This window comes from Monodelphis domestica, chromosome 3, assembly GCF_027887165.1.
Source record: "Monodelphis domestica isolate mMonDom1 chromosome 3, mMonDom1.pri, whole genome shotgun sequence".
Classification (NCBI taxonomy): Eukaryota; Metazoa; Chordata; class Mammalia; order Didelphimorphia; family Didelphidae; genus Monodelphis; species Monodelphis domestica.
In genome coordinates, this window is record NC_077229.1 from 506,532,054 (window position 1) to 506,555,205 (window position 23,152).

A 23,152-nucleotide genomic window follows, 5' to 3' on the forward strand; every position below is an offset into this window, starting at 1 on the left:
AACTATGTTTACTTACCTTGTTAACGACCTTACTTTGTTGGACCTAGGTAACAATAAAGACCCAAATTTGATATATTCTTGTTCCATCCCTAGTCCCTTGCTGGCCCTACTCACCCCCACTCTGGAAAAGATTAAACTGGTTAGTTAAGTGAATTTTTTTTTTCAGTTCATGGACAATTTGTTAGGACAAAAAAACAAAAATAAATAATCACCCATGGACTAACCATCTATGTTAGTGTGCTGTAAGTTAGCAGGAAAATCTCACCAAAATTAGGAGTAATACTGGAACTCCTTATAATGAAACCTCATTGAGGTGATGAGTTATTAAATAAAAACCAGATGAGTAAAGTGATCATTCTAAAGAGACCAAGAGCCTGCCATTTTCAGGACATTAATAACACTGGAAGAAGTCAGGTCTCCCGTCTGTTGAAGCAGCTACAAGCAAGGATCCCTAGCTGTCTCCAAGATCATAGTCTGAGAACCATGGTCAGTGCTAATAGGCTCTCAGTGCAGTTAATCAAGTTTTCTTTTCTTTTTCCTACCATGTCCTAAGTAGAGATTTCTTTTTTGGGCCAAGACATTAAGAATTAAGAACAATTTTACTGAACATTTAGCAATATTGGCTATCTTCTGCACTGTAGGGATTTCCCCTCTTAAATGAATGGGAATGTGTACATTTGTGTGTTAGCAGAGTATTGACTGTTTCCTGATCTTTTTGAAAAGCTATCTTTAAAAAATAAAAGTAAAGCTAATAGATGCTTTTCCATAAAGATGACTATTTAAAAAATGAATTTCATAATATACTTGCTACAGATATATTCTCTTCCAATTCTTCTTCCCCCCTTTTTTTTCAACAGAGGCTTAAATAATGCAGGTACAAATGCCACTTCTTTAACTATCTGATGGCTCCTCAGCCTTCTGGCATGTGGTAGCTTTGTCCCCATTGCCTTTTTTTCTTGGCCTGTCAGCGGTGAGAAACAGTTTTCTACCAATTACTGTCACATTGTGAATAAATTCAAACCTGGAAATACAAGTACTGAATATTTTCTTTAAATTTGTCCGCCCAAAGCTGCATAAAGCAAGGATTTAGCATGTATAAAAAGAATTTAGCAAGCAATGAAAAAGAAGCAGCACATTGTACTTTCTGTTCTATAAATAAAAACATAATGTAAGAAGGTAAACAAAAAGGCATTCATGCAGAGAAGAGAAATGGGCAAATGACACCAAGAGTATGAAATGTAAATTTAATAAAAAGAAAGGTACAGCTGCAGAGAACATCAATTAAGCAATGTGACCCAAAAATAACAGTGTTATGGGCTTTTCTGGGTGATTAATTATAAATCATTTAAAGGGATTCATTTAGCATTTTACTTCTTCCTTAACATCAATCAGGTAATTTTAGTTTGCAGCCCTAAACAAACATTTAGGTTTTCCAGCTGGGTGCCAACATAGTTTTGGCTTAAAAGTTGTTTAAAAAGATACTGGTAAAAGAATGGGCAATGTTCTTGGGTTATTACTATCACTCAACATTTACTAACTCCTTATCTGTAAAGGAAATACTTATCCCTATTTTTAAAATATTGCTTAAACAGAACGCATACACATTTTCTTTCTTTCTTTCTTTCTTTCTTTCTTTCTTTCTTTCTTTCTTTCTTTCTTTCTTTCTTTCTTTCTTTCTTTCTTTCTTTCTTTCTTTCTTTCTTTCTTTCTTTCTTTCTTTCTTTTTTGGAAACCTCATATTCAGAAGCAATAGGGATGGTCTAAAACCACATGGTCTGTATTACTTTTCCCTCAATGTCAAATACGAAGCACATGGGCTACCCAAGGCTGAAAACATAATAACTATAATTGGGAAATATTTAACAAAATAAATAAAAATACCAAAACTATATATAGACAACATTAATAGGTGATTTTCTATATGTGGCCTGCCAGGTTCCTTCGAGTAGTTTATTTTGTATCTGAGTTTGGTACCATTGGTCTAGTCTATCCCCAAGCCAGGACAGAGAAGTGACCTCACCACTGGTTGACTAATAATAGCTAACATTTACATAGAGCTTAATGTTTGCTAGGTACTATGCTAAGCATGCTATAATTATTATCTCATTTGGTCCTCACAACCACCCTGGAAAGGATGTGCAAGTATTATATTCCCCTTTTGCAGATGGGAAAATTGGGGCACAGGTTAAATGACATAACAGGGTCACAGTTAGTATCTGAGGCTGGCTATAAACTCAGATCTTTTTGTCTCTTGGTCCAGAGCTCCATCTACTGCAGCTTCTAACAAAAGGGGTAGTTGTCATTGGGTTGTTTTTTCTTTTCTTCATTTTTAAAAATTATTTTTAGGTTGTTTTTCCTTAAAATGTAATTAGTTTTACTTTTTTTTAGCCTGGTACATTTATGCCTTTTCCACAGTTTTATTATCTCCCTCAGTTTTATCATCAATTCCTTTAATTCATAAATTATATTTGTATATTAGAAAGTAATATAAAACTATTAGGTCTAGGCTAAAAAAGAAAATGTCTTAGAACTTGGAAGTCCTTCAACCACTTCTTCTCTCCTATTTCCTATTGCCAGTTACGCATCAAAATCTGCAAACTTTCTACATCTTCTCACATGTTACCTGTCCAGTCCTACTATCCTGGTGGAGGCCCATTAGTTCATCTGATGCCTTCAATGACAGCAAAAGTCTCTTGATTGGAAACTGTGCCATGAGTCTTGCCCCACTCCAATTTGTCTTGTACAACACTACCAGATTAATTTGCCTGAAATATTAATCTAGCAGTGTTGTATATGACAGGTGTGTGGGGGGAGACTTAAGGCAGGCCCACCAATTAGGTTCTTACAACAAAAATGGCATGCTATTCTTTTCAGAAATGTTCAATAGCTCCTTATGATCTAAATTCTATTTGAAATGTCATTTTGTAGTTTTAATAAAATTATTTCTGCTGAAAAAGTATTGACATTTTGTTCTGTTTTCAGAAAACCTCAAATATTGAAAGAAAGAATAATTATTATTTGCACTAATCCTGATTTAGTGAGCTATTTATCCCTGGAAAATGGTCCACAGGGGAGAAGTCTTAATTTCTTTTTTCAGGAAAAATCATCAGGCTCAATGGCATAAGTTCCTTTTTTAATATGGACCCCATCTAATTAGAATAATTGGTTCATATTTGTTTCTATCAAAAATATGTTGGCAAAAGAATAGATAGGAAAACCTGAACTGCATTAAAAGGTCTACCTAAAATCAGACTCTAACCTACTTTTCAAATTTATTTTCCATCAGTATCATACATCAAAGCTGCTCTAGTTGGCTTGGTATATCCACTTCTGAAACTAGCAAATACATTTATATCCCTGAACTGCTACTCATGTCACTGGCTTCATTCTTCCATTGCAGTCTTCAACTATCCCAATTATTTACTTCATCATCCAACTCAAGTTCTATTTTCTTTAGGAAGTCCTTCCTGATCCCTTCAGCCTATTGTGATCTCTTTTCTTCTCTTAAGGTCAAATAGAATATTTTAAATCTTAGTATTATCATTTACCATATGTGTCTAGAGAGCTTTTTCTCTACACAGTCAACAACAGAGATCATGTATTATAATTCTATGCTTCACAGAATATAGCATAACACAATGCATATAATATGTAACAAATTCTCAAAAAACTCCCAACCACAAAGAGTGAATTAGTGAATCAAATTGGATGCATTTGTTTAGGTATATCCCATCAAGGAATCTCAGAGATGGAAGAACCCTTAACAACCACTTATCTAATTTAAGATTCTTTCCAAAACTCACCTAATGGTGATCCTCTAGATTCTGCTGAAAAATCTCTGATAAAGGGGCATTCAATGCCTCCGGAGCAGCCCATTCCACTTTTAGGAAATTTCCCCTCACCACCCTAAAGAAATCTCTTTGTAACTCATAGATTTAAGCAATCAATTAACAAACACTTAATAAGGTTCTATGTCCCAGGAATTGTGCTACAAATGAATCAGACCTTGACCTGAAGGACCTTATATTCTATCTAGGGAAACAAAATAAGCACATGTAATTATATACAAAACACCTACAAAGGTAATAAAAGGTTACTGAGGAAGGGGGTTATTGGTTGCAGGAAGCAGGCAAGATTTTCTGTAGAAGGGAGTATATATGTTTTGAAGAAAGCCAAGGAAGTAAAGGGCAAAGGATTCTACACACAGGCATGGACAGTGCAAAAGAATAAAGTTGGGAGATGGAGTATGGTAAGGAATATAAAACAAACCAGCGTCACTGGTTCATAAAAGTTATGAAGGGAGTACAATTTAAGAAGCTTGCAAAAATAAAAAAGGCAGATTGTGGAAAACCATGAAAGCAAATGATGGTGTTTACATTTTGGTTACAGAGGTAACAGACAGTTACTAGGACTCATTAAGCAGGGACAAGGTTATACTGTAAGACACTACACTTTGGAAAAGTAGATTGAGCAGCTAAGTACTTGGAAGACTAGTAGGAGTGGGGAGAGACTTGAAACAGGAAGACCAATTAGAAGATTTTTGCAGTGGTCCAGGCAAGATGTGACAGATTGAAGGCAAGTTCTAAATGGTTTTGTTTTTATTATTATTATTTATTACAAATTATATGTAATAATTTCCACATAAGTTTTCTGAAGTTGAAGGATCCAAATTTTCTCCCTCCCTTTTTCCCTCTTCCCTCCAGGAGCTGGCAAACAAGTCAATATGGGTTATACATGTATTATCAGGCAAAATATATTTCTATATTATTCTTCATTTTTGTAAGTGAATAATCTTTTAAGACCAAACCCCAAAACATAAACGCAAATAATCAAATAGTAAATCATGTGCTTTCATCTGCATTCCTACTCCAACAGTTCTTTCTCTGGAGGTGGATAGCATTCTTTTTCAGATATCCCTTAGAACTGTCCGGGATCATTGTAGTGCAGTTAATAGCAAAGTCTGTCACATTTGATTGTTCCACAGTATTATATGCTGTGTATGGTATTCTGATTCTGCTTAATTCACTCTGCATCAGTTCATGTAGATTTTTTCCAGTTCTTTCTGAAATCATCCTGTTCATCATTCCTTATAGCATGATACTATACCACCACTATCACATAACACAATTTGTTCAGCAGTTCCCCAATTGAGGGTCATCCCTTTAGTTTCCAATTCTTTGCAAAAAGAGAAACTATAAATATTTTTGTATAAGGAGGTCCTTTCTCATTTTTGTTTTTATCTCCTTGGGATACAGACCTAGTAGTGCTATTACTGGATCAAAGGGTATGAATTGTTTTACAGCCCTTTGGGCATAATTCCAAATTACTCTCCAGAATGGTTGGATCAGTTCACAGCTCCACCAGCAATACCTTAGTATTCCAATTGTGACACATCCCCTCCAAAATTTCTCATTTTCCTTTACTGTCATATTGGTCAATCTGATAAGTGGTATTCTAAGAATTTTTTTTTAATTTGCATTTCGCTATCAAAAAGGGATTTGGAACATTTTTCTATAATATTGATAGCTTTGATTTCTTCATCTGAAAACTGCCTATTCATATACTTTGACCATTTTTCAATTGGGGAATTATTTGTATTCCTATAAATTTGACATAGTTCTTCATGTATTTGAGAAATGAGACCTTTATCAGAGAAATTTGTTATAAACTATTCCCCCAGTTTGCTGTTTCCTTTCTAATCTTGGTTGCATTGGTTTTGTTTGTACAAATCCTTTTAATTTAATATAACAAAAATTAATCATTTTATGTCTTGTAATGTTCTCTATTTTTTGTTTGGTCATAAATTCTTCCCTTCTCCATAGATCTGGCTGGTAAACTATTCTGTTTCCTTAATTTACTTATAATATATTTAGCATTTAAATCATATGCTCATTTTGACCTTATCATGGTATACTGTGTGAAATATTGATTTAAATTTAATTTTTGCAATACTGTTTTCTAACTTTCCCAACAGTTTTTGTCAAATAATGTCAAATAAACCTTATCCCCAAAACTGAGTTCTTTGGGTTTATCAAACACTAGATTTCTGAGGTAATTTACCGCAAATCTATTCCATTGCACTCCTCTATTTCTTAGCCAGTACCAGATTGTTTTGAGGATTACTGTTTTATAGTTAAGATCTGGTACTACTAAGCCACCATCCTTCACATTTTTTTTCATTAGTTCCCTTGATATTTTTGATCTTTTGTTCTTCCAGATAAATTTAGTTATTTTTTCTAGTTCTATAGAATAATGGTTTGGTAGTTTGATTGGTTTGGCCCTGTAAAAGTGAATTCATTTAGGCAGTATTGTAATTTTTATTATATTAACTTGGCCTACCCAAGAGCAATTAATGTTTTTCCAATTGTTTACATCCAACTATATTTGTGTGGAAAGTGTTTTGTAATTGTGTTTATAATTCCTGCATTTGTCTTGGCAAATAGTATTTGATATTATCTAGAGTGATATTGAAATGGAATTTCTCTTTTTAACTCTTGTTGGGATTTATTGGAAATATAAAGAAATGCTGATGATTTATGCAGGTCTATTTTGTATTCTGTTATTTTGCTAAAGTTATTAATTATTTCAACTAGTTTTTAATTGATTTTCTAGATTCTCTAAGTATACCATCATATCATCTGCGAAGAGTGATAATGTAGTTTTCTCATTGCCTACTTTAATTCCTTCCATTTCTTTTTTCTGCTCTTGTATAATATCAAACAATAGTGGTAATAATGGGCATCCTTAATTCACTCCAGATCTTACTGGGAAGGCTTCTAACTTATCTCCATTGCAAATGATACTTGGTGATGGTTTTAAATAAATAAAGATATGGAATGCTTCGTAGACTTTCATGCCATCCTTGTGCAAGGACCATGGTAATCTTCTCTGTATCATTCCAATTCTAGTAGATGTGCTGTTGAAGCAAGCACTGTAAAGGGCTTTAAATGATATTCAGATGCAGTTCTATTTGATCCTCTACTGGAGAAAGGTTTTAGAGATTATTTAGCAGGGAACTGTCTTGCTCAGGCTGTACTTTAGCAATAAACACTGTGGCAGGAAGTTTAGAAGACAGGGATTTGGGGCACTGAGGAAAATAAGGGATTTCCTGCAATATTACAGGTGAGAAATAATGAGGGCCTGAACTAAAATGATGATCATAAGAATGGAGAGTTTTGGCTTGGTTATGCTATGGAAGTAGAAATGGCAGGATTTGGGCAAATGATTATATATGTGGAGGAAAAGGGAAAGATTGAAAATAATTCCAAGATTAATAAACTCGATAAACAAAGGATGGTGGTATCTTCCAGGGAAATAAGGAAATTCTGAATTAGTGGTATGTTTGGCTAAAAAAGGAATGATTTCTATATTGGACACATTGAACTCGAGAAGTCTATGGGAGTAAGTTGGAAAGATTCAATAGAAAGGGAGTGGTACTGTTATGAGGCTCAGGAAAGGGACCAGAACTGGACATATTATAGACTCCAAGGCCCTCACCAAATTTTCCTTTTATTTCTTGTGTCTATGTGATTCTGAAAACGGGATGCTCAGAATTAAAGTTGAACTTTTTATGTGATCTGAGCAGAGGATGAAATGGGGCATTTCCCCATGCAGTTAAAATGCTATAAGAAAAGTTGGTTTGAGGCTCAGCAACCCAGGCTTGTTGTGAAGGAAGCCCTCTGTAATCTGGAAAATGCTGAAGACATTACCCAACACCTTTTACATAATTATCTGCTTCTCTTCTAATTGTAGCTGCATTGGTTTGGTTTGACCAAAAATGTTTCTAATTTGTGAAATAAAAAACTGTCTCCACAAGGTTCATACCCTTCAGTCCAATTGTGAGTCTCAATTGACTCCCTGTAGTCTCTTGCTTTTTTACCAAGCCACCAGAGAGATATGAGGGAATCTTTGAACAGTCCACAGTTAGCTGCCCTTTAAATTAATCAAATCTGATTCAATTGTTCATGCTTGCTCTGACCAAAGCCACTTAATAAATCATACAACCAATTTGATGTCTTTTACCTGAAAATTTAGGTTTATGAAATTCATCTGAGACCATAAATGACTTTGGGTTTTGTGACTGATTACAAAATCGTGGTATATTCTGACTACCTCACTTAATGATTATACAAGAGTTCTGAGTATTTTCAGTTCTGATGGTTTTTATTTTGGAACTCAAGAGCCAAGGGGTATGCTATCAGAATAGCAGGAACTATTAAGTCCTTGTTAAATCAACACTGTTGAATGGGTGAAAAGAATTGGCAGCATGAAAATTTTGGTTCAAAAGGCAAGAAAGCACGAATTCTGCATAACAAGTGATTTTTTTCCAATAAACTCTCTTTAAAAAAGAACTCCACTGGCATTTCACTTCAAGAAATTTTCGTTTGAAAAAATAAGTTGAGGTTTATTTTCTGATCTGTTTTAGCTCCAACTGTTTACAGAGCTTTTCTGGTTTTTATTATTTCATTAAACAAAAGATCTTTCACAAATGGCACACAGCAATCTTGATGAACTCCCTTCTGATTTAGGCCAAAAAAAAAGGAGACCAACTTTTAAATAATCAGCATTATCCTCTGGATAAGACACAATTTTTTCTTCTCCAGACCGATAATCAAATTAGTTTTTTATTGTCAACTGTGCAGATTAATTCAATTAATTAGATGTATTATGATTTTTTTTTTTGCAAAAGAAACCAAGCAAGATTTTTTTTTATTTTTTCCACCACCCAAATGAAAAATTGCCCTGCAATTTTGGTAGCATTTACCCCTGTCCAAAAGAGTGCAATGGACACATTTAAAATATAAAATTGATTACAATAATTAAAACCACAGTACAACTCAATGAAAAAATCAAGAGTTCCAAGTACAGTCGTCCCTCATTTTATTGTGGTTCACTTATCTGGCTTCACCCTATCACAGATTTTAAAAAAATCTAATTCTGAATCTGGAGTTATATTTATCAAGGCACACTATTGGCTGATGGAATGAAAGGCAACCAACTACAGCTCTCTGTTCTATATCCTGGACACTGATTGGCTCAGTGACTGTAGGTTAATAAGAGTGTGGAAAAGGTTTATAGAAGAGTGGGGAGGGTTTATAAGGCCTTTAAAATATATAAATAATAAAATAAATATAACTGCTACTTAAAGGATTTTCACCTATCACAGGGATCTCTGGAACGTAAATCCCGTGACAGGTGAGGGATCACTGTATTTGCTATCTGATGATTATACATTGCAAGGCTATCTATTGTGCAGATGAGGAAATGACCCTTCCTACTCAAATGTCACACCACCAGGACCCAAAAATTAACTGAGAGTCAGTCTATTGATAATGATGAAATCCAATTCACCATGTTTAGCAAGAAAAAGACGCCTCTCCCAACTTAGCAGCGTTAAAATGTAAGGACTTTAGCTGCTAGTCAATATTGTACAGACTGTTAAAAAACTGTTGTAGACTAATACAAATTCACAGATTGATAATTGAGAAATACTGATCTATTTCAAAGCCCTCATTTCAGGCCTCGGTATCTTATTCTATTCAAAGTTATGCAACTAACTCATGTCAAAAGAGAAGTCAGAACTCTGATCTTCTGATTCTTAATAGTGTTTTATTACAGTAAGTAGTCTACCAGTTTTTTGTGTACTGCTAGCAGTAAAATATCATATATAATATTTATTTATAAAATTCATAAATGTACTATCATGTTAATACTATTTATAATAAAAAGGTTGTTTTAAAAATAAACATTTTTTAAAAGGGTGAGATAGATGTGAAATAATTCATTCTAGACTTAATAGGAAGCCACTCAAGTTTACTGAGTAAGGGAGGGACAAGATTAGCTTTCTGCCTAAGGCAAAATCACTTTAACTGCTTTGGGAAAGGATGAATTGGAGACAAGAAGGAAATAATTAGGAGGCTATTCTAACAGTCCAGTTGAGAGGTGCTGAGTGCTTGAACTAGGGTGGTACAAGTAAAGACAATGGTTGCAATAAATGTGGTGTCAGAAACAGTGATATTTGGCAATTGACTGAATATGTCATGTAATGAGACCTTTGAGAAGACACTGAGGTGGTGAATACAGGGAATGGAAGAGGGAAGTTTGGAAGGGGGCTGGGGATCTGAGCATAAAAATTATAAGATGGATTCTGGAAGGCAGATCACAGCACATCCATGCTTGCTCATTCTGTGTGACTCACTCTGTTCCACTCAAAATGGAAAGGGGTTATGTGGGCTCTTATATACTTGTCACTACCAGAATGCACAGCCAGGCCTGCCCCTCCCTACCCTCTAGGGGCTCTTGCCACAGTCACAAAGTGATCTAGGGAGCAGGAAGTGGTGATGCTGGGGATGAGATGAAGGAAAGTTATGGGATTTTTTCAAGGACACTTACTCATTGGCTAATGTAAGTATATGGGGGATGTTTAGGTTTTGACTGACATAAGTGGTTGATGTCCACTTCACAGAGGGAGAAGAGGAATACTTCAGGATAAAGTTAAATGTGGTTCTGTTGGAAACAATTCCCACTATTTGCTATCAAGAGGAAAGTGAAATATATCTCATATTCTCACCATTTGGTTGGCTGGACATACAGCTTGTGGTGTGTGGCAGTAGATCATCAGGGCTACATCAGGGCTTCCACCCTCAGAGCTATGAAGACCCTGGTTCTATTATATAACATTGATATGGAATTAATCTATGTTATAACTTTACAAGTACAAAAAAATTCTCAAAAAGATTCTCCATCTCAAAGTTCATTAATACTTAACAAAGGAAGTAAGTGACAATCTTTAAAAGTTAATGTGAATGGGCATCTGGGTGGCACAGTGGATAGAGTACCAGGCCTGGGAACAAGAGATCCTGGGTTGAAATCTGGCCTCAGACCCTTCCAAGCTGTGTGACCTTGGGCAAGGCACTTAGCCCCAATTGTCTAGCCCTTATCACTATTTTGTCTTAGAACCAATACTGAATCTTGGTTCTATAACAGAAGGTAAGTGTGAACCAATAAATCCTGGCAAAGGTATATGATTTCTTCTCTTCTAATTTTTTGAAGATATTATTCAGCCCACATATCCAGTTATCAATGACTTAGATAAATATCATATGGCATTTATTTTGGCATAATAGTGCAAAAATGTCAGTCTACGCCTAATTTCTGCTAAACTTTTTCAGTTTTTCAAATAATTCCTATCAATTTGGGAATACTTTCCTAAATAATTTATGTTACCAGGTTTGTTATACATTGTTATTCAGCTCAACTATTCAATTATTCTTTGTCTAATTTATTCTACTGATATATTTTTTCTATTTTTTAAACCAGTAGCATTGTTTTGATGACTGCTGCTTTAAAATACAATTTGAGATCTGGAAGTATAATTGTCATTTTTTAATGATTTCCCATGATATTCTACATCCTTTGTTTCCCTAAATAAATGTTATTATTTTGACTAGTTCTGTAAAGTGACTCTTTGGTGGTATGATTGGTATAACACTAAATTTGTAAGGTAACCTTGGTAGGATTGTCATGTTATTATATTGCATGTCCTAGTCATGAACAGTGAATGCTACCCTAGCTACTTTTATCTTTATAGAGTATTTTGTAATTGAATGTAGTGAGTATGTTTTGTAGATGGACTCCCAAAAATGTTTTTTGTAGTTATTTTGAATGGAATTTTCCTTTCTGTTACCATCCTCTGTTGTTATCCAAAATGGTGTTAATTTTTGTGGCTTTATTTTGTAGCCTCCCACTTTGTTCAAGTTGTTACAATCTGATTTAATTTGATGATTACCTGAGATTTCCTAAGTAAATAATCATGTCATTAGCAAATAAGGATAATTATGTCTCTTCTTTGCCTCTCTTTACATCTTGAACTTCTTTTTCTTGCTTTATTATTATTGCTAGAATTGCAAGAATAAGAAATCTTCAATAAGAAATATAAGAGAACTATATTGAACACATTGCCTGGTTTTGGTTTTAGATACACTTTTTATGATACAAAAAAAAAGTTCCCTCTATAACATTACAAATGATCTTTTGGATAAATTTCTGTAGAATGATAGAATTTTATTTTTTATTTTGTAACCGGTATTCATTAATAATATTATTCTATAAGTTTACCTCTTTATCTTTCCCTGATTTAGATTTTTTATTTGTCTCAATAAGGGGAGCAGGGTTGACTATTTTTTCTAAAGTTTTGAGAATAATTTTTGCAATGTAGGTATTAATTGTTTAAAAGTTTGATAGAATTCTTCTCTGAATCCAAAATGATGAGGAGTTTCCCCTCCCTCCCTTTGGTAATCCTTTTAGTTGGTTAAACTTCCTTTTCTGAAAATGAATTATTAAAGGTTTCTAATTGATTATTTTGGGAATCCTATTTATTTTGTGCTCTCAGTTCTGTTGGCATATAATTGTGTACAATAAGAAATACTGAACATAATGAGAAGCACAAAATGCCTTTTAGTATAGTAGTTTAAGTGAAGTTAGCAGGGCCATGAAAAGAATAAATACAATTACTACAAAAAGTAGATGGAAAGCTTAGCACTGCCAAAAACAAAACAAAACAAAAACAAACCAACCATATAACAAAATTATAATATGTACGATTGGCTCCCCAAAAAGAAACAATAAGATACCTCCTCCCTGTTCCTATGCAGATTTTTTTTTTATATATATGCTGATAGGATTAAAAAAAATAAAAGAGGAAAAAGAGAAAACCTTTGTTATAATGGATTGTTGCCTGGAACTAAAAAAGGAGAGGGATATGGAGGAAATGTAGGTGATCTTAAACCAAAACATGCCAATAAAAGATTTTGCAAAATAAGAAGTCATGTCAGACTCACTTCACTAGAAAGGCAGCATAGTTTAATCAAAATAACACTGACAAAACTCAGATCTGGATCCCAGCTCTGACACTAACTCAACCATATTACTATGAACAAATTATTTAATTCTTTTATTCTCAGATTCTTGATTGGTAAAATTAGGTTAATAATAACAGCTACCACTGACATTTATTTAGGGTTTTTAAATTTTTTATGATGCTTTATTCAGATTAACTCATTTATGCCTCAAAAGAACTCTATGATGTAGGTATTAAAGATATTACTATCCCTGTTCTACAAATAAAGAAACTGGGGGTCAAAAGTAAGTGCCTTGTTTATTCTCACAGCATGATGTAGAATTTAAGTCTAGACTTTTCTCTTAATTATTTTTTTTCAATTTATCAAGCATTAATTTTTTTCTCCCTGTCTTTCCCCAAAGAGGGAAAGGAAGAAAGGGAGAGGAAGAAAAATAAAACCCAATTAGTCACATCCAAAAGTTTGTTTTTAATTCTGCATATTTAGCCCATTATTTCTGTCAAGAAGTAAGTTATCATTCATCATTGGGTTTTTTTAGAGTCATATCAACAGATCAACAGAGTTGATCATTGCATTGATGACTTCAAATACTAATAAAACCCAGCACTATTTATTATACCATAATTATTCTCCAGAACATACATATATCACAGCTTTGTTTTAGAGAATAGTGATGTGCATACCTTAATGTTCTATATAAATGTAAGTGATTATTATTTCCTTTGACAGGCCTATGAGCATCAGTGAATCAAGCAAACGTGGAAAAACCGTCAAAGGCTTTGTTTGGATTCAGATCTACAAATTCTCTTGTGACTTCCATGTGAGCAATATTACTGGTAAGTAAATTCATAGCTGGTTGAATGACCATACCCAAACACTATGATGAATGGATCAATGTCATAGGAGCGGGGGGTTCCTGTTTTGTGTACTATTTACCAATGACAGAGGAAGAAATACATCATGATTATTAAATTTCCAGAAAATAAAAAGCTCAGAGGTACAGCTAGTTCCTTAGATGACAGAAACTAGATCCTAGAGGATTGGGAGGACAGAATAATGAGCTAAATTTAACAAAACAAAATATAATGTGGATAAATGCAAAGTTCTGCACTTAGGTTTGAGAAGAAAAATTTGAAGCCCAAGATTGACATAGAAGTTTAGAGAGAAATGTCTAGACAGTAATTTATGAAATAAACATAGTAATTTAGTTTGATTATAATCTCTAAAGGAGTCAAAGAAGCTAATGCAATCTTACACTGCAATTAAGAGAAGGATATTGTCCAGAATATGGCGATTCTAGTCCAACTGTAAATGATCTATGCTAGTCAGAGTGATGAGGAAGAATATATTCGAAAGGTGGTCAATATAGTGAGGGGCTTTGAAACTATGTCATATAAGAAGTGATTAGAAGTACTGGGGATGTTTAGCCTAGAGAAGAAATAATGAAAACAGGGCAAGATATTAATACTACTAGAATATTGTGCTATCAAACAGATTAAATTCATTCTGTGGTGCTTTACTATAACTAGAAAAAACACATGGAAGTTATGAGGTAATACTTTCCAACATAATATGAAGAGAGATTCTCTAGGACTTTAAGTGACTCAAAATGGAAATATCTTTCATCATGTGGCACTGTAATCTGCATCACAAAGATGCTTACAGAAAGGCTAGATCACCATTGGGTCTACAGTGTTGAAGGAATGAATTCATCAAAGTGGCAGGGGTAGGGATAGTGTCAGTATTAAATGACTTCTAAGGCATCTTCCAATTCTTGATATTCTAAAATTTTTATCCACTTCTATGGTACGGCTCATGATCTTGAATGAAAACATGACTATTGATTGCATTTCTACCTCAATCTGTGAATATAAGAATTTGAACATATATGATATTTACTCACATTTATTGACATTACTCAAGGGTAAATGTTGAAAACTAATCATACATATTTATTCTCGGTATTATAAAATCTAGGGTGGAAGAAACTTTGGAGGATACATAATTCAATATATACCTGTAGAGGAATCTTCTCTATAAGATCCCTGAGAGATCCCTACAACATCGTTAGTCTTTGAAAAATCTGGTGAGGGGGGGACCCACCATCTGTCAAGGTAGCTAATTCTAAATTTTGATAATTCTCATTGTTAGGTATTTTCCATATAATTTTAAATATATTTTTCTATAAGTGTGTGTAATCTCGCCTTAACCTCTTTTCTAACATTCAGACACACATCTCCAACTACCTATCAGACATCTTTAACTAGAGGTTCCATAGATACCTTAAACTCAACATATTCAAAACTGAATTCATTATTTTTACCTCCCAAGTCCTCCCTTCTTTTTAATTTACCTATTATTATCAAGACCACTGCCATCTTCCCAGTCACCCAAGCTCAAAACATCGATGTTTTCTTGACTCTTCATTTCCTTTCACTCAACTTCTCCCTACCACCAAGTCATTCTCTGCTTTCTTAAGGAATACTAGCTTAGTACTTTTTCCTTCTTCCACAATTCCTGAACTTATGTTATGGTGATTTCACATTTGTGTTGATGCTCCTTGAAACCCACTAACCCACCAGCTCCTTAATTTCTTAAAAACCTACTCATTTGATCATACAAATTGTTAAGGAATATTATAGCCTGGACATGACCCAAAGGTTCTTCTATGTGATCATCTAATATCCTCATCCCTTCTAAACTTATTCTTCATCTCTTACTGAAATCTTCAATATCTTACACCTCACTAGTTTTTAAGGCCATTACTACTACTCTCACTTTAGTTGCCTCCCCTAACAATGTCAACCTCTATAGTTAACCACCTTGATTCTCTCCTGCCTTCCAATCTGAAATTTATGTTGCCCACGCTTATTGCCATTCATTCCTTGTTATTCTCAGCTCTGGAATATTCCCACCATTTCTACCTCTGATCCTATTAATAAAGTGGCTGAATGGAACCAGATCAACTGCCCTCTTACTTCTGCAAGACACTCTTTTTACTTCTCTCTGGCTGATTCTCTTTTACATTCCCTACAGAAGCTGTCTCAAATATTGTTTTATTTCCTCAAGTTTTCTGGCTAGTATCTCATGACCCATCCCTTGAGCTTTGAATCACGCCTCTTATATTGCTGAATAAAATTGAACCCATTCACTGTGAAGCTTCTCTATTTCCCTTCTATTCATTTCCAACCCTTTGGACATAAACTACAACTCTTTCCTTCTTTACTAATCTCTTGATAATGAGGTGATCCTTCTCCTTGGCAAGGTCAATCTCTTTACATGTCCTTTAATCACATTCCCTCCCAACTTCTCCAGAAGATTGCTCCCTCATCTCTTTCCAATTTTAAGTCTTTTCCTATCAAATATCTCCTTTCCTGCTGCTTTCAAAAATGCCCAATTTTCTCCTATATTTAAGAGAATTAAACTATATCATCCATCGTCCTTTATTTGTCCTCCCTTTGCAGCCAAATTCTTAAAAAAGCTATCTGCATTAATTGCCTCCACTTTCTCTCCTCACTTTTCAACCCTTTGTTATCTGGCTTCTGAACTCAGCATATAACTGAAACTGTTCTACCTAGGGTTACCTATGATTTTGACTGACAAATATAATGGTTTTTACTATGTCCTTATACTTTCTGTCCTCTCTACAGGATTTCAAGCAGTTGACTTCCCTATTTTCTCATGAAGAGCACCATTCCTAAAGCAGGTATTTAATAAATGCAGGTTAATTGACTGATTCCCTCCTCTGGGTTTTCATTACATTAATCTTTCCTAATTCTTTTCCTTTCTGGCTATTCCTTCTTAGTCTCCTTTCCTGACTCATCTACCACCCATATCACGTTTTCTAACAGGTATTGCCTGGAAATTTCAACTAGATGACTTCTCAAGTCCATCCCAGAATTCTGTTACCACCTCTACCCCTTTACCCGAAAATGAGAGATCACTTCAATTTCTTTGGCTTGAATTGATAGGAGCATCTTGAAAGCTGGCAAGTCTAGTGTTGGCATAGTTGGTATAATCTCAAGTCAGCTTTGTGCACAGTGCCCTCTGGCGTGGAGGAAGTGTCATCATAGCATTTATCAATACATGTGACACTGCAAGTGTTTCTGCTACATTATCTCTGAAAAGCACTGGAGGCAATGAGCCTGGTACATATATTTGATTTCATAGTTGAACTGGAATATTTAATAGCTAGCAATGACTTGGCAGATGTAATTTTTGAATCCTGGTCATAACTATGTTATGCTACATAAAAGAGAAAATGTATGCCATTAGATTTTATATCCTCTTCTAAGTAAAAACTGCTTTCAAATGCTATGCCAACTCTTGATTAGTAGAACTACTGTAGGGCACCAATGACACAAACAATCCAAAACATCTGTTAATCCAGAAGTCCTTTATATTTGTCTTTGGGGGCAGAAATTAATAATAAATTTAGTTTTCATTACCCTAATACAAATAGTATGGGTTTTAGGAGGCGCTATACAACTAAAAACTGGCTAGATAACAATATACAAAGCTACTAATTTAGACTACGCTACAAAAAAGATGTGTTATTTTACTTATTAATATCTTTAGAAATCTTTTAAATGGTAAATGCATAAAATGAAGTAAATTTTGTAAAGCACAGGAAGTTAACAAGAAGAAAAATGCTATAAATGTTGTATCCATGGGAAAAGATAAGGAAAAGTAGTTACCTTTCTCAAAATAATTCTACACAAAATGTTATCAATTAGCACTTTATGTGAATAGCACACAGGGTATAAGAAGAAAATAACTTTTAAAAAAGCAAATTTACTAGAATAAGCACTTCTTAAAGTATAATCTAAAACCTGCTCACTTTGAAAAAAATCATATTGTAAGATAAGCACAAATATACTATAAATATCAACAAAAAGGTATAATCCCATCCAAATAAAAAAGAGCCTTTAACATACACATATTTGAAATCTTCCCAAATATCTATAAAAAGTTATTGAAAGCCAGAAATACAGTAGAGATTGATCAAGGATTAAATGTCATTGTACCACCTAATTCAATAAACATTAAAGGCTAACTAAAAAAAAATAAGGATTACTGAATGTTACCATCTTTTTGTAGTAGAAATATTTTTTAGTCTAAAGATAAAAGAAAGGTAAGAGCTTGCTCAGTAAGTATGTTTATATTTTCATAAAATAACATGCAATCTCTGATTTCCACGTAAAGCCACCCAAGGGTTATCCCTTTTTTGGTCAATGTATGGAGTGTTACACAGACACAAAGCCCCATTGAAGAACAATGAAAATATTCCTAAATCATCTCATTGTCTAAATATGTATTTATATATTGGAAAGTTATATCAGTTCAAGGAAAAATAAAATATCTGCACCAAAAATAACCTTTCTGCCTATCTTAAAATATATATTAAATATACCTTCAAATGAAAAGGAATCAATTTCCAAGATGCATGTTAAGTGTGGAATGCAATTTTTGTGCTTATTCACAATTTTAAAAAATTATCAATCATTTAAAAATGTTACTCTAAAAATGAAATCTAGGTTTCTTATAAGTATATAAAATGATTAGTTTCCTTTCCATAAAGACAGGCCTCTTTTGTGTTCTTGTGGCACTTATCTTCTATCTTGGGAAGCTATTATGAAAATAACTTACATGATAAAACCTTCTGTAATTGCAAGAACTTATTTTTCCCATTTGAAAAGTAAGAAGGGATTTTTAGTTACACATTACATTGGCTACAGATGACTACACATATATTTGGATATAAAATTTAGACATTTTTGGTTAAAATCAATTAAACTGAGAAGTCCTTCCCTTCTGGCTGTCTATAGTTTTCTTTAATCCTGGTCAGTGTAAACCCTTATTACAAGTAATTTGAGACTATAAGGCTGAGGAAAAATGCTAGCCTCACAATTTTTGTCATTTCCCCCCTCTCTTTCCCTGCAGGCTGCTACTGTTGATAGCCTTTATGGAAATATAAATTCAATCAGCAGCTGCAAATTTCATGAGACGTCCATCTTCATGCTGAATTTCTAACTGAGTGTCAAAACAATCTGTGGATTTCTCCCTGATGAAACACACATTGAATTGTAAATTTCTGCAATTTCCTCATGTTTGAATTTCAGCTGCAGTGCTAGCTAAAGTAGTGCTAGCCTGTATTCAGCGCCTACCAGGCTGAGACAAGTGATTTTCTCTTGTTATCCTCTCTCTGCCATTTAAAGAGTTAAATTGTAGAATCCTACAAAATGAGATTTTTATTTTTTATTCTAATGGAAGGAAATAAGTATATGAAAATCAATACTAAAATTTCTTTGCAAGTGAACTACTTCATCTTATATTTTCCATTTTAATTTTACTGTGTCTAATAGTGATAAATGGATGAACTAATTATGAAAAAGTGTTTTCTATGGGGTCAAAAGATTATAAAAATATGAATTGGAAAAATTCAGGAAAACAAGGACTAGAGCAGGATCTTCTTTAACATGTTTTATTCTTAATTAAATGTTGCTAGAGAAGAGAAAAATGTTAAAATACAGAATTAATTAAAATTGCTGGCACAGGCACTACTGTTAACACATACTCCTTATGAGTTCACTCTCCACCTGATAGCAGTTTGTAAAAGGGCAGCTTCATCCATATAGCTATTTATATCAATAGCTGGAAAAGAATGCATTGTTATGCAGGCTATATTAACCAGACAAACCACAAATGTTTTACTTCTTAGAAAGATTTCTTAAAATAGTCTTCTTAAGAAAAGAATACATGGCAAAGTAAAGAAAACACGGCATTTTCCAAGATAACCATTTTTTTTGCACCTGCTATATCTCTTTATTAATGATGTTAGCAATTAAATAACTCAGAAATCTACTTTAAAATCACAATGACATGGAATACAGCAGTGACCAACCTAGTTAAGTGATTAATAAGTAATAAATGAAATTAGAATCAATTGAGTGACAGCTGACAAATCTACAAACAAATTCTTTGTCATTTGGTTTACTCAATCATCTGGTTTGTAAGCATTAATTCTAATGGTGGCACTAAATCAATACAAGAAAAGGAAAACTAACATAAAAACTGAAAATCCACAAGAAAAGCTCATTTACATTAATATAGGTGGAATTCAGCAAATATTCTAAAAAATCAAAACAAACCCTGTTTACCTTTTAATTTGATTACCAAAAAACAATTATTATATTCAATTGTAAGTCCCTAGAGAAGAGAGGGCAAGCCAATGTATTGTATACTGTATAGCAGATAATAGAGTAAAACATGTTAACCTTTGGTATATGTTTAGGAGATGAACATTTGTAATAGCATCTACCCATTCACTTCTTTAGCAGCAAAGGTGACAGATCAAGAGCTTAGAATGGGACTGATTACAGGAAGGAACATCAAAAAGATTCTAAGATGACTGATTAGACTTCAAATTTCAATTTGACTCTTCATCTGGCACAATGGTTTCCAAAGGTTTTATAAGAACTGACTCTAGCCTAGACCTCTACAGAACCAATGTATATTTTTAACATTATCCCCATTGATTTTTTTAAATGCTATATAAAGAACCCCAAGTCCTCTTCAAACGGAAAATTCAAATTGAAATTTGAAGTCTAATCAGTCATCTTAGAATCTTTTTGATGTTCTTTCCTGTAATCAGTCCCATTCTAAGCACTTGATCTGTCACCTTTGCTGCTAAAGAAGTGAATGGGTAGATGCTATTCTTGTAACTGACATTTTCCATAATAATAATTAAAATTTAATTTAAATAATAATAAAGTTTGTAGGAAGTTAGGTCAGCCATAAATTATTGTTAATTTCTAGAAAATGACCAAAAAGGCTTTACTGTTCCCATTGCTGAGGCGAAAAGTCTGGATTTGGGGTTGTGGGCACCTAATTTATAGCTAGCAATTTTTTATAAAATCAACACTGTTTTTAAAAATAAATTTTATAAATTTTTATAAAATCAACACTAAAAACAACTATTGTAATGGTATAGTATATATTAACGCATAAAGTTGTATAGCTGGCACAGTAGATAGAGGGCTAGCTCTAGAGTCATAAGATCTAAGTTCAAATCCATCTCAGACAATTAATAAGTGTGAGCCTTAAGTAAGTCATTTAACCTCTGAATGTTTCTGGTTCCTCATCTGTAAAATGGGGATAATAACAACACCTTACTCCAAGGGTTGCTGTGAGGATCAAATGAGATGTGTTTTAAATACTTTGCAAACTACATAAATAGCTATAAACTAGCTATTAAATGTATTATCTGTTAAGATTCTGATTTGTTTTATAACCACACATAATACTCTGAACTTCTGCTGCAGTACATAGTTCTGCTTTTTATCAGTGGCTTAAAATAAATTAAACATTTATTAAGTATCTACTGTTTACCAAGTACTAGACTAATTGTAAATTGACAAACATCTAGAATTCATCTTGCCCATTTTGCAACATGGAAAGATTCCACAAATTTCCAAATCCTCTAAGATTTGATAAAATTCCAAGCAGTTAATGATTTTCTTAAGTACTACTTTACCAATACTACTAACCAGCAAGTACTTATTAGGTTTCTACTACTTGCCAGCCGCTTTGCCAGGCATTAGGGATATAAATGCATAAACAAAAAAGAGTTCCCATCTCAAGGAATTTACATTTTATGGGGAAAACAGCATGCATCCATACATTTACTTATTTTTTAAACACTTATCTTAATATGAACTCTATGATAGAATTGAAGCAAGGGCTAGATAAATTGGACATGCTCTAGGTCATGTAGAAAGCAAGTGATTGAGGCCAAATTTGAACCCAGGTCTTCCAGATTCCGGACCTAGTACTCTAGCCACTGTTACTTAGCTGCCCCTCATATTACTTTTATTATATATATATATATATATATATATATATATATATATATATATATATATAATGTATATAAATATGTATATTACTTGTATACATATGTTTACTTATCTACATATATTGCTTTTATAAAATAAATGCAAAATATTTTCAGGAGAGAAGGCATTAACACTCAGGGGAAGATCATGAAAGGCTTCACATAAGAGGTGAACTTAAAGCAAATCCAGCATTCTAAACATGAAGAATAACCTGAATAAAGATTCAAGCTAAATGTTGTGTAGGAGGAATAGCAAAGAGCAGATTAGCTGGACCACAGAATGCACTAGAGCAAAGAGTGCATAATAAGCCTGTAACAGTAGTTTTAATTCAGGAAAGGTGAGGCTCTAAGAACTCAATAGAAGAGTTTGTTATTGATCCTAGGAAGCCTCTAAAGTTTATTGAGCAGGGGAGTCCAAAGAGGGTCAGGATTGTGCTTTAGAAAATTACTTCAGGAAGTGTGTGAGGACTGAAATGGAACAGGACTGAGGTAGGAAGACCTATTAGGAGGCTATGATAATGGTCCAAGCAGGGGTGAGAGGTTCCAGAACTAAGTTGGGAGCTGTGTGAGATTAGATATGAAGGAAGTTGCAAGTGGTGGTAGTATTGGCAATTGGGTAAGTAGGGTGAGGGAAAGTGAGGTGATCACAATAACTCCAAGTTTAAAAACCTGTAGAAATAGAAGAACGGTGTTCCTATCTAAAACCCAATACCTTCAACCTGCCCATACCACCAAGGGCTTGGATAGTTAGAGGCCATTGCTACAGTATTGCTGCCAGCTGTCCTTTACTGGAATTGTGACTGAGTGGAGTGCAGCAGTATTCTGCCTAAAGCTATAGGCCTGGTTTATAACTAGATACAGCATGCTGGTTTACTGCAGACTCAAATGATCTAATCTCAGAATTACACAATTTTAAGAGTTGGAAGAGACTTCAATGGCGAGGTATCCCATCCTTCCTAAGGTAGCAATCCAGCCTCTGCTTTCACATTTAAAAAGAAGGGGAAACTGCTACCTCCAGCAGCTGCCTGTCCCACAACTGGTCAGTTTAAATTCTTAGGAGGGTTTCTCCTAACAACCTAAATTTTCCCTTTGTATCACCCACTCTGTTCTCTTTTCTGCCATAGGAGTCAAACAGAATAATCCTAATGTGTCTTCCACAAGATAGTCCTTTAAAGATTGGTTTCTCATTGCTGCAGAATAACTGACTGAAAAATAAATGCATTTATGATGTGCTAGGCAATGTGCAAAGCACTGGGTATACAAATACAAGCAAATGTCCTCAAAAATTTTATACTCTAATGGGGGAAAACAGTATCATAAGAGCATGGAGGCCAAGAAGGAATATTTTGATCAGATAATTCAAAGTGAATAAAATAGTAAATGATGGCAGAGGATTGAT

The 23,152-nt window shown here is 33.9% G+C and overlaps 1 protein-coding gene and 1 non-coding gene across 4 annotated transcripts in view; both read right to left on the reverse strand.

Annotated features, from left to right (window-relative positions):
- NDUFAF2 (NADH:ubiquinone oxidoreductase complex assembly factor 2) overlaps positions 1-23,152 on the reverse strand; it is a 243,772-nt gene that overhangs the window by 137,179 nt on the left and 83,441 nt on the right. The window lies entirely within an intron of this gene.
- LOC130458576 (U6 spliceosomal RNA) lies at positions 6,826-6,932 on the reverse strand. Its single transcript, XR_008917992.1, has one exon. It is a non-coding gene; the product is annotated as a U6 spliceosomal RNA (small nuclear RNA).